This window comes from Tamandua tetradactyla, chromosome 7 (genome assembly GCF_023851605.1).
Source record: "Tamandua tetradactyla isolate mTamTet1 chromosome 7, mTamTet1.pri, whole genome shotgun sequence".
NCBI classification, from domain to species: domain Eukaryota; kingdom Metazoa; phylum Chordata; class Mammalia; order Pilosa; family Myrmecophagidae; genus Tamandua; species Tamandua tetradactyla.
Window position 1 is genome coordinate 102,694,945 of NC_135333.1, and position 13,375 is coordinate 102,708,319.

The window sequence follows — 13,375 nt, forward strand, 5'->3', positions numbered from 1 at the left end:
GTGGGCCCCGTAGGTTCTCAGAGAGAATCTTATTTATATTAATTACCTATAGTTTAAGCCTATGCATGATTTTAGGAAAGAAAAAAATGGTTTAAAAGAACTAAATTTGCATTCTTTATTCAAACGCATAATGTTGTGAAATATCACTTTAAAACCATTTTAGGGTTCAAGTCTATGACAGCACAGATACACAGACACAAAATCTTCCAGTACTTTTTGTCTTTTTTTTTTTTTAGGCACATACAGTGAATCTTCCCTCTCATCCCCAGGTTATTTTGGCCTCTCCCCAGGGGCATTGATGCTAGGTTTTTTTTGTTTCTAGTTCTATTTCATGCATATACAAGCAAATTCATAACAGACACATACATTCTACTTTTTTATGCAAAAGGAAGCACAATATACATATACATTTACTATTCTGTATCCTGTTTTTCTCTCATCACTATAACTTGGACATTGATGGCAGTATTTAAAAAGCTTGTGATCTTTTTTACATCTGCATAGTGTTGCATTGTATAGAAGTTCTGTAATTTTTAAAAAAACCCATCCTCTATACCTAGCCACTTAGGTTATTTCCAACCTTTTGCACAGCTGCTGTAAACCAACTGGTATGTAAGTTGTATCGCACATAAGAGTGTCTGTTTGTGTGGGAAATTCCTAGAGGTGAATCTGCTAGGTAAAATGGCATTAATTGTTTTTTTTTTTTGTTAGAGAAGTTGTAGGTTTATGATACAATTATGCATAAAATACAGTATTCTCATATGCTACCTTATTATTAGCACCTTTAGTGGTGTGGTATATTTGTTATGACCGATGACTTCCATTACTTCTTGTAACTAAATTTACTTGAATAAAATTCAAGAGAGATCCAGTTCATAGTCATAACTTGAATTCCTATATACACAAATATAAGCTACATAGATATCCATTTCACATACTAGGGAAAGTATTCAGAGAGTCAATAATGACTACAGAATTTTTTACAGTAGAGTTTGGGAGAAAACTGGAATGTATTATGATGCAAAGTTGTATTTGTGTGATAATCACATTTTAAAATTTATATTATATGTTAAAAATCAGTTAATATAGCAGTCTACCATTTTCAGATGCTTTTGTTCACAATTTATTAACATTGAAAAATGCAAAGGTCAATACTGATAAATACTATTTTATTTTACACGGACATTGATGTCAGTATTTAAAATGCTTGCGAGCTGATTAGATATCATTTGTGTGTTGGATTTGAGCTGGGAGATGATTAGATATCATTTGTGTGTTGGATTTGAGTTGGGAGATGATTAGATATCATTTGTGTGTTGGATTTGAGCCCCCTCCCCACATTTGAGCCACCCTTTACTGCCAAGTCTGGTGAAAGTTAAAGAAATTTAAGAAAACAAAAGCCCAACACAAAAACAAATTGTTTGACCATGTGAAATCGTTTGGTTGATTCAGCTGCCTTATTTCCCCATTTCCACCTCCCATAGCCTCACAATTCCTTAGGACATGATGATGCAATTATAAGAATAACACAATTATGAAAAAAGGAAGAACATATTAAATCTCAGAAAGAGAACAAACATAATAAAGATGGATGCATAAGGCCATATTAGCAATGCAAATGTAGAAATTCCTCTATAAACCGAAAGGAAGATTCTAAATGTGGCAACTCTTTCTCTCACTCATCCATAGCACTGTACCTTGGGGTACGGTCCATGTCCCCTTGCTCCTTGCTACTTCTTCCAGATCATTGTTTCTCCGTCTTCCCTACACTCCCTAGATTTGTCACTTACGTCTTCAGACCACACCAGCTGCACTCAGACCACACCAGCTGCATCCTGACCTTTTTGGCAGCCAGCCTCAGAGCTCTGGCCACTCTCGGTCATACTTGTGAATTTTAAATTTTTCTTACTAGTGCTCCATCTCCATTTAAACTTCATGGACATTTCAGTATTCACATAGATGATCCTTTTAATATCTGCCTTTAAAGTTCCTTGAGTTTCTCTCTTCCAATTCTCTTATCCACCACCCATCTCAGTCTTCGACTCCTATGGTTGAACACACAACTGGGCCTTTTCATCACCAATAACAGCATTATCTTCATAATACCAATCTTAAGCCCCACATTCTCTGCCTACCTTCCTCTTTCCGACTTATTCCCTCTAGAACACGGCTCAAACAGTTCTCTGATCCCTACGGGGATGAACAATATATTGATCATATTATCCATTCATTGTTCTTCATCCCTTCTTGTCCCTACCTCTTTAGGAGAACTTAGATTCCACGGTCTTCATTGTCAGGACTTCCTTGCAATCACCTCCTTCATCTTATTCCTCTCACTATTCATCATGCTCACCTAGAAAATCCCAACTTTTCTTCAGTTCAACTCTGCATTCTTGCACTTACATGTGGCTAGAGGGAAAACTCCACCATGCTCCCTGTTCTCAGTTTAAATTTATGACCACCCATCTTCAAGTGGGTTCTCAGAGCTGTCAGGCATTCCCATTGCATGTTCCTGTTTATTCACTCCCCCATTCTTCTAGATGATTATTTTATATCTTCTCCTCTTCATTAAGCCTTCAACACCCCCTCCCCCATTTTCACTCTCAGTGGATGGCCTGGCTTCCTATAGCACTGACCAGAGTAGCATGTGTCCCTGCCACCACATCGACCATTCCACTAGCACCCAGTATCCATATGTGTTGGTGTGCACCTGTTATGATGGAAGAAATGTCCACGTTTCTTTCTGAGGCTAATCCTTCTGATTGTGCACTAGATACCTTCTTCTTGACTTTTCTCAAGGACTTCAGTAAATTTCCCCTCTCTGTGAATTCCAATCCCATAAAAATGCAAACATGCTGTAACATTCCCCAACTAAAACAACACAAAACATAACATTCTCTTGACTGTACTTTCCCCTCCATATACTGCTGCATCTGTCTTCATTTCTTTACTGAAAAACTCCTTCAAGGATCTTGATATTAAAGTTTACCAGTTTTCTTATTGAATATACATTGTGGCTATGGAATTCCAATCAAATTGTAAAGCAAAAAAAAGCATCATCACAATGGGAAAAAGGCAGCAGTAGAAGCAGCTGTTTCCCCGTCTTAACCAGTTTGACTTGAGAACGCCTTCTGTTCCTCTCATCTCTCTCTCTCTCCATCTATCATAATCACTGCAATCATGTCTGTGAAGAGTAAGCATACAAGGAATTCAGAACAAGAATTCAGCTGTATTTTGCCAGTTTTATTTTATGAGATGTGCGTTTTATCTCCAAACATTGAAAATTAAGTAAATCTTAATCAGCATTTTATTTGGTAAAAGCCTTGCAGATTGCTTATTGGAAAAGAAGTTGAACATGAGAGTCAGGCAGGAAGAAGTATTGGGATGGAATGCATTCTGCACTTGGTATAGTCCTTTCTGCTTGGAAATTTTCTAAATCTTTAGAATAGACTGGGTTTATTCAGTGAAATAGCTTCTGGATGTCCTTAAGTTTATGTGAAGAATATTTATTCAATCAATGCTTAAAGTATTTTTGGTTTTTTTTTTTTTTTGAGTTTGGCAGCTAAAATGAAATCATGCTTTCATAACATATTTTCTGTGGTGCTTCTTGAAAAAAATATTCTGAAACCCAGTGCCCACACAGCTTGATGTACAAATGATTCAAGCAGCAGAAAAGAAAATCAGCAAAATTCCATGAATAAATGGAATAAATTGGAAAGTCAAAGAAAACACCCTCACCAAAGAACAAAACAAAACAAAAGTCCTTTGGACTATTGAATTTTCCAGTGCAGCGGGTAATGAATTAGCCACCCTTGAGAAAGATAGAATTGATTTAGACTTCATTTTCTTATTCTCATGGGAAAAGATAAAATGCTACTGCTATTAAAATGGTTTTACGCCTCTTAGACTTTTTGTCTCTATAGTGATAGCATTTCACAATGTAACTAAACACCTGACTAATTCATGAACCCAGAAATTAGCATACCTCAGTGGTCAAAAGACACAAAACTGCTGTTGAAATAGAATCTTTCTTGGAAAAACTATTAGGGTCATAGCTTTTTGAAAAACACTTGAGGGTCCCATTGATTTATACTTTTACATTTTATGTATATATGACTTCTGTATTTACTTATTCATTTTTTCCCCCAGAAAACTCAGCATCAAAGCCATTCCTTCAGGCCATGTATAAAAATGTGAAAACCAAGGCAGACAAGAATAAACAAAAGCCATGTGTATCTGGGTGAGCTGTTTGAGGCCTGCTTAGGAGATGCTGTCTTTAGAAAGCCTTCCAAAGGCCAAGCTAAAAGTGATCAAAAATTGAACTGTCGCTATTCCTGAGAATCCACCTCTTCCTCCCGTCCTCTCTTCCGAAAGAATATGGTAATAAAGAACAACGGTGACTTTGATAAATATATATGTATATATTTGTCAGCGCCAGTTCCCTCCTCTTCCCTTTGGCACTTCTCAAATCAGCAAAAGCCTTTCAAAGCCCTCCCTGAGCTGGGGCCTTATAGCTCGCAGAGGCCAGAGTTTTGGCAGGAATCCAGTTCTTATCATTCAAAGTCACTGTTGTTTCTTCTCCGGTGGGAATAGGAAAGGGAAGACAATTTTTGGCTGCATTGCTTGCAGCCAAACTAAGTCTTTGTTTTGTCTCTGTTTAAGCAAGATCTTTTCTAAAAGTCTCTATCTATAAAACTTTATGTAAATCTTGAAAAGTCATTTCTGCAGAAACCAGGTTCTCCTACAGTTGCTTTGTATAATTCATTGGCCGGCTGTCTAGAAACCTTTTATCCCACATGAAATGTCTTTTATTAAATTCCTTGGACCAAAGAGAAAATATAGAAAAATCGATTTATAAGGCTCATGCTAAATCTGTTTTTTACCATATTATAATAAAATGTTTCAACCTTACAATGGTATAAAATAACAAAAAACTTTGTTTCTAGCACTTAGTTAAGAGATAAAAGTCTCATGTGCTTGGCTCTCCGCTTGCATTTCTTTTCCCCGTTCACTCTACTTCTAATTCAGCGATAACTATTGTTCAGAATTCAGTATGGATCCTTCCTGTTGTGACTTGATACTTTCTTATGCTAAATCTTCAAAACAAATTTAATGACCAAAGTCAAAAAACATGAAACGGTAGAACAAGAATACCTACAGTCTATATGTACATGGCTGGAAAATAGAGTGCTTCAGACCCCTTTCCACTCTAAAATTCCCTGACTTTATAAAATCTAGAAAACACAGTGAATTAGCTAATTTATTAACATAAAACCAGATGACTGCTTTGAAATCCATCCTATCTTCCCCATTCCCTTATTTTAATTGATTGCATTCATTCATAGTCTTCATACTCTTAAATTGAGTAACTTTCTTGGAAGTTATAAAACTGAAAAAACAATTGTTCATATTACTAGGGATATGATTTCTTCATATTCCTAGGGATATGATTTCTTCATTTTTGTATTGATATATTCTTATAAAAATAAGACACAGCGCCCATACAAAAACCAAATAGCAAAGTACAGTGAGTATTAGAGATCCTATGAGGTTGTTGAATTCAATTTGCATTGTAAGTCAACCACAGGCAGGATTAGACTTTGAATTTGATTTTGGGCTGAGACTAAAGAAACAGTGGCAATGCAGAGGCAGCAACTTTCCCTCTGCTTATCTACCAATTTTCCTTTGTGTTCTCTCTCTGATAGCCCAGAGTACCACATTCACTTACAAATTCCCAACTGTCTGCCTGGACCAGGGCATCCCTTAGTGACTTTCCTTTGCTGCCTCACCTTCCCCTTTTGGAAAACTTAGTTACAACCTAACCAAGCTATCACAGACATCAAAGATTTCGAGTCCCTTCTCAGATTGAGAGTTGGGAATTCAAAAGCTTGAGATTATGATTTTCTTTCTCCGTGTTCTGCAGAGCATGTAGAATCAATAGACCAACCCAATATATTCTTTCTTTTGGCTTTTTTTTTTTTTACAACTTGTAAATAGTTAGACATGTGGTGTCTAGGCCTTCATTGTAATCTCACCCTGGGCCCTACCTGAGTTCAGGGTGGACTTATAAGAAGTGGTCAGAGTCTAGATGGGTTTTGGAGGAAAGATAATAGGATTTACTAAAGGATGAATATTAGGTATGGAAGAGAGGAATTAGGAGGGGAGATGAGGAGGAGTTGGCAATGGAGAATGAGAAAGAGAAGCAAGAGAGAGGGGAGGAAAACCAGTTTCCAGAAGCATCTTCTCAAGACATTATAGTATAAGATGATTTCTCTTTCTAAAAAAATTAATATCTCATTATTCCCTAAAGAACAAAGTCTAAACTTGTGACCTGAAAGATGTTCCATAGCCTAATTCATTCCAATCTATTAAATTCATCTGCTTGTGACAGGAATTCTATACCCCAGGGCTCTGAAATACCTCGGCAATTACCTCATGCTCCATGAACACAGTCAACAGTCTTACATATCTCCATTTCTGGGTCTGCTCCACCTTCAAGGCCTCGAACCTCATAGTTTATAGGAATTCCCTGCATCTGTAAGGCTCAGCTCTTACAATCCTTCCTTTCTCCAGCAGCATCCTCAGCATTTATTTTCCCCTATCCTTATCTCTCTAGAAGACAATTATTCATGTATATATTCAACAGTACTTTAATAAGCATGATCTACACTCATTGCTTTGCCAGCATAAAGGATAAGAATATAAAAACATGATACCTGTCTTCAAGCAACAGGGACAAACAAATAGAAAAGAGTTACAGAATCTTGGATAAGTACTGAATGGTATGAGAGAGACTGCTAGCCGAACACCAAATCTATTTCCCCTCGTTTCATAGGAATGGAATATTAACCTGGAATTTGAATGTCTAGCTACTTTTACACTTGCCCGCCTCCCTTCCAGTTCAACGTGGTCATGTGACTCTATTTTCACTATCAAGGGAATGTGAGAGCAAGTGATGTATACCAGTGAGGGTTGGAAACTTTTAGTCAGCAAGCTTGCTCCCTCCGTGCTTTATCTCTTCTCTCTGTGAGCATGAATATGGGCATGTCTGTCTCCTGGCTTTGACCATGCAGATAAGGACAAAGTTCTAGTGGATGACATAGAAATAAGGAAGAAGGAGCTTGCCTCTCCAGGTGATTTTGTAAAGCAGAGCTATCTACCTACCCAAAACATCGACAGTAACATGGGAGAGGAATTAATTTTCTTTGAGTCATCACATTTTCAATCTCTTTGTCACAGCTGCTGGTCCTAGATAGTTGGACAAGGGAAGTAGAAACAATGCCTATGGTTAGTAAATATTTCCTAGAAGAAGTGTCTTCTAAAATGAGTCCTGGGAGGAATAGGAGTTGTTCAGGAGGAGACTGATGGGGAAATGTATTACAAACTAAGTAAAGTCTATGTGCAAACAAGAAGCAAGAAACATATCAAATCTGAAGAACTGCTAGTAACTCATGATGACTGAATTAGGAGGTGGAGTCCGATAGAGGAAAGTAATGTGACTACAGGGGCTTTCTGGGGACCGACCAGGAAACTTGCAATTTATTAACTGAGAGGAGGTGGTAAAGCGATTTACTTCTAGTTCCTCATTGGAAAAATTATAATGATTGAGGTAATTGAAAATATTTTGAAAATTTTAGAAGCAGATTAAATGCTATGGTAAAATATTGTTCTATCATTTCATGGCATAAAACTCAATCATCTTTAGGTTACTTGGGCTTCCTGCTGTGATACAGAAGTATAAATGGTAGAGCATTTCAACCTTCCCTAAGAGGAATAATCCATGTCCTGATAATTTCTTTCAGTACTGATTTATCCTTAGAAAAATGTGTTCAATGTGTTATGCAACTTTTAATGTCTCTTCAGCTGTACCACTATAGCTCAATCAGACTGGACTTAACTTGTTGCTGTCCCCTTTATAGAAGGGGGTTGGAAGAGGAATTCTCATGATCCCATACAAGAGATATTATAGATTGTCCCTTCAGACAATACAAAGAGAAACAAGAGCCTGATAAAACCAATAAAGCTATGCCAAACATTGGTTTCTTACAATACAAATTTCACTGTATTCTATGAGATTTCTTCAGTTTTCCCTGAATTCCATTATCATTTCTTTTGTTTCTTTGTAAAAGTTGTTTTGACAAATTTCCACATATCTTGGATTAACTAAAGACAAAATGAATAATTTCCTAATCTAAGACTGGTGTAACTGGGGATAGACACTAACCCCAAATGCTAAAGTCTGACACTGGTGGTGGAGTCCCATCTGGAGATGTGGGGAGCCTAGTGTCCCTGAGACTTTAATGGGGTGAATCTTTGCTGCAAATAGGACAAGTGTGACATGACTGCAGCTTCCTCTCGATCTTGAGGGAAGAGGGATTTCTTATAAGAGTGTGGTTATTATTTCACAATCTGCTAATTATAATTGACGATGTTAGGTGACCTCATATACATTGCTAATACACATATTTGTATTTCCATCCCAAAGCTTATCCCTGAACTCCAACTCAAATAGCTGTCAATTCAACGTATACACTTGGAAGTCCTATTGCTATTTTTAGACTTAACAATCCAAAACTGATTTCATGATATTTTCCTCAAATCTGCTCCACCTATAACCTTTCTCATCTCGGTCATTAACTGAGATGAAATCATTCCAGGTGCTCAGGCCCTGACCTTAGAGACATCATGCACTCTTTCTTTCTTTTGCAACTCATGTCCAATTCATAGTCAATTCTCTTTAAAATCCAATTCTCAGCATCATCATTGATCTCATTCTGGTCTAAACCATGTTCTCTTCTCACTTGGATTATAAGAATTGCAAAGCTTCTATGCCCCTGCTCTGTTTATCTGTTTGCAGACGAGCAGTTAAAGTTTTGCTGATGAAACATGCCATACATAACACTCCTTTGCTCAAAATATAGTGGTGACTCTCCTTTTTTGTTCAGAGTAAAAGCAAAATTCCTTACAATGGCCTGTACAGCCTATACAATTTGGCCCTGTGTCAATGGTGGATTTTATCATTTACTATTTTGAACCTCTATGCATTTGATACAGACAGGCCCTGCTCTTCCTCAATCATATCAGCCATTGTCCAACCTCAGGGCCTTTACGTTGGCTGTTCCCTCTGTCTGGAATGTTTTCCCCCAGAAATTCACCTCATTTGCTTCCACAGTACTTTCAGGTTTTGCTCAAAAGTCCCACTTTCTGTATAAGATCTTTATTGGCTGTCCTATCTAAAATTCAGTCCCTGTTTCTGAACTTTCCCTTCCCCCTTCTCTGATTTAGAACTTTTCCTTGTAATTATTATCTTCTACCATGCCATATATTTTATCTACCTTGTATATTATCTGTTTATTTCACTAGAATGTAAGTGCCATGAGGGCAAACCTTTTGTCTGTTTTGTTCATTGCTCTATTTGCAGTACCTAGAAAGGTGTCTGGCATATAGTAGGTACTCACTGAGTATTTGTTGAATGAGTGAAGTAACAGAAGAGACGATAGGTTGCTTTTAGGCCCACTGGCTAAGCATGAGTGAGTTTCAGGCCTGTTAGGTGGTAAAATCATAAAATAGTAGGTTAGGGTTATTTGGGACAAGGTGACGATGCATGGGAGCATTTCTTTAGAGTAACAGTTATTTAGTACTACAAAATGTGGGATGCAACATGTACAGAACATTATCTTTGTTCTTGAAAACATTTATAAATGAAATTATGAGGAAAATGTCTTCTCCACAAATAACTGTAATACAAGGTAGGTGTGGTGAGGAATCCTTCCAGGGGTCTGGTGAAAGGAAACAGTCAGCTTCACGGGTCACATGGTCATCCTGCAGTGGTCACTGGTAAAGACTTGTTAAATGAGATGATACCTGCAAACACACAGCCCCGTGTTTTAATAAATGGTAACCATTATAAATATAGTATGCCTTCGTAATAATGCCTTTAGAGGTAGGAGAAGAGGTGAATGAAAAAATGCTTGTCTCAGAATTGGCATTAAACTACCTTAGTTTTTTTTATGATTAGTTAGGCAATAAACGCTTATTATATAAAACTGGAAAATTTAGAAAATTTAGGAAAATCTCAAATGAAAAAAATTAAAATTCATGGATAATTCCAGTATTGAGAGTTAACCAGTTTTAGTGCGTATAGTTGGGATGAGACAGAAAATGACCTATTCTATCTTGTATTTCATTTTTTTCTACTCATTTTATCCAGGACATTACCCTTTATCAATAAACATCTTTTAAACATAATTTTAAATGCTTACAAAATGTTTCATTTTTATGTATGCAATGTAATTTATTTTTGACATTTCCTTTTTTCTATTATAAATAATATTATCCACATTTCCCATTATCTCCTTAGCATGAATTCCACATAATTATAATATTAGCCAAAGGTGTGATTATGTCAAAGGCCAAAAATGCCTATTGCCATATAGTATACATCTTATAGAAAGGTTGTACCATTTTCTTTAACAAATAAAATGAATAAAGGTGGATATGTTTTGCCACCTACATAATTAGAAAAATGTACTTCTCTCACATTATTATACAAAATATTCTCAATTCTGTACTTCTCATTGACTTAATTAGTGTCCAGGATCCATGGCTCCAAGCAACAATTGCACCATTATATAGGAAAAACTTGGAGGTCAAACATTTGGATACTTGAGAGTATGTGGTTCTATTTTTCCCACCTCCTTTGTATTTATCACCAGATGGATTTCTCTTACATGACATTAGCATATTTAAAATGTTTTCTCTGAATCAGTGTTATGTTCTGCTAGTATACACTTTAAGAGATGTAGAGTAAAAGAGCACTGCAACCCCAGTGCTTCTTTTGACAGCAAGCAAGCCTGGGAAGCCTCATAATGCCATGGTAAGCCACTGTACATTGGTGCAAAGTTCTCATCTTCGGAGGTATTTGTCAATATTAATCCATTAACTTTCTTGTCATCACTCTGAGGCAGGAATAGCTAGTTAGGAAAACCTAAGTAATGATCATAAGGCCTTTAAAATTTAAAAATATGCTATCCAAATGCAGATAAATAAATCATGAAAAACAGATAAATATTATTGTCCCTGTTTTACAGACCAGGAAACTGGGTCATGAATTTTAAGTATTAAATAATCATTCACTGGGGACAATATAACTAAGGGTGCAGAAGAATTCGTAATCAGAGCTCAGGCATCCTTTAATCCAAGAGGCTGCACTCAGAGATTTGAATGAAGTTTTTTGGCAGTGGTGTTATTACTGGGAACTGCTTACTAGGAAAGACCAGATGCTTGAAAGTCAAAAATTGATAGCTTTACTGAAATACTCTTTATGTTCGGTATTAAAAAAAGCAACTTGCAGTCGAATGCATGGTGGTGCCGTGTTGGAGTTCCTTCCTCTGACCTTCATTGCACACTAAATATATTTGTATAACAGTACTTACCTCTCATAATAATAGTTGCTTTTTGAAGTTTTTGTCCCTCACTAAAGAAATCTCTGGGATCATGAATAGCATCTTATGTTTCAAACCTGTGGTGCTAAATAAAAATTCATTGAATGTTCAACGAGGGAATAAAATAACTAGAAATATGCCAACACCATGATTTAATACAAAACTGCTCTCTACCACTATGGAAAGCTTATTCCATGGATTCTCAACAGAAGATTCACATCAGAATTTATTGTAGCGCTTTCGAAAATATGCAATGTTGAGGTCCAACCCAAACCTTCAAAACTGATCTCAATGTTCTCCGCTGATTAGAATATACAGTCTATTTCCTCTGAACATGCTTTAGCATCCTATATCATTCCATTACTGAGTAACAGAGAGACAAATCCCCTTACATTAAATATTTAATTTAACTTGAAATATATTGATAGAGATGGGAGGGAAATTTACATTGAGCACCTCTTACAGGCACTGTCCTAGTTTCTTACATGGGTTGTCTTATTCAATCTTCACAATGACCCTCCAAAGTAGGTGCTATTATGCTAGAATTCTTTTAATTGGGAAAATTAAATCTTCATATTTTAAGTTATATGTTCATTAACATCACTATTCTATTGATTTCAAGTTCCCTTCAATAGAATTATGCACAAATGTAATTAATTTTTACTTTTTGCTATCTTATGAAGGTTCTTAATTTTCTCATACTACATCCTTTATTCAGCAAATATTCATTTTATTCCAACTATGTTTCATGCACTATGCTAGCTATTTTTCCATTTGATTTGAACTTCAAAGGTAGAGCTCATCTGTCTCTTTCCCTACCTCCTTTGCTTTTTCTCCTTTCTCTTTCTCCCGCCTCTATTGTGTTTTTCTATATATTTATCCATCAAAGTCAATGATCAATAAATAGGACCCAGTACATTACTCATTTAGAACTATTTGTAACAAAAGACAAATGAAGTTGTAAAAATCTGCTCTAGAATATGCATACAAGATTTCAAACTAAATGCCTCTCTAGAATTACTTTTCTTTCAAAAGAATTTTTGAATTCAAGAATTAATGATTAAGTTCCAAAGTATTTAATCTTGTATTTAACAACAGTAAAAGATGTGAAAGCAAAGAAAAATCAAAACTGAGCCAATGGACCCAATGAGAAACAAAAGGCACAGACCTTGCAACCTCCTGTGCTTTTAAAGGGACTTGAAGTATGAAGGATATTTTTAGTTCAATCTTTGCGTTCAGAAGGAGGTTTTTCACAGGAACAACTATGCTGATCCAAGTGCCTAGGACCAATAATTATAGCTTAGCACCATTGTCCTAATGCCACTCCCCCAAATGGGTTCAGGACAATTTATGACCCAAGAACAGTTTTGGGATGATAACACAAGCATGTAATTAAACAAAGGAGGGGGTTTAGGTTTCAGAGTTTTCTCTAGTAGAATAAGTATGATACACTGCTCAGACTTTTTTCACTCTAATGTATATTTTCATTCCAACCTCAAAAAAAAATTCAGGACCCAATTTCTTATTGGAAAAGCAGCTGCTTATAGAATAAGATAAATAAACATACTCTATGTTCCAGTTTGAAGCTGTTACAAACCCCAGAAAACCCATGTCCTTTAATCCTGATTCAATATTGTAGGGTGGAAACCTTTCATTGGTTTGCTCCCATGGAGGCTGATGCACTCAATCGTGGGTGTGACCTTCTGGTTAGATTACTTCCATGGACATGTGACACACCCAACTGTGGGTGTGACCTTTGAATTAGATGGAGATGTGACTCCACCCATCCAAGGTGGGTCTTGATTATTTACTAGAATCCCTTAAAAGGAGAAACTTCAGATGCAGATTCTTGGAAAACAGTTGCTTCAGAGCTGACTAGAGACCCAGATATTTGAGATGCCTAGAGTATTGACAGAGAGACAGCTGAGTAG

General features: G+C 36.4%; 1 long non-coding RNA gene across 3 annotated transcripts in view; it reads left to right on the plus strand.

Annotated features, from left to right (window-relative positions):
* LOC143689906 (uncharacterized) overlaps window positions 1-13,375 on the plus strand; it is a 305,999-nt gene that overhangs the window by 267,346 nt on the left and 25,278 nt on the right. The window lies entirely within an intron of this gene.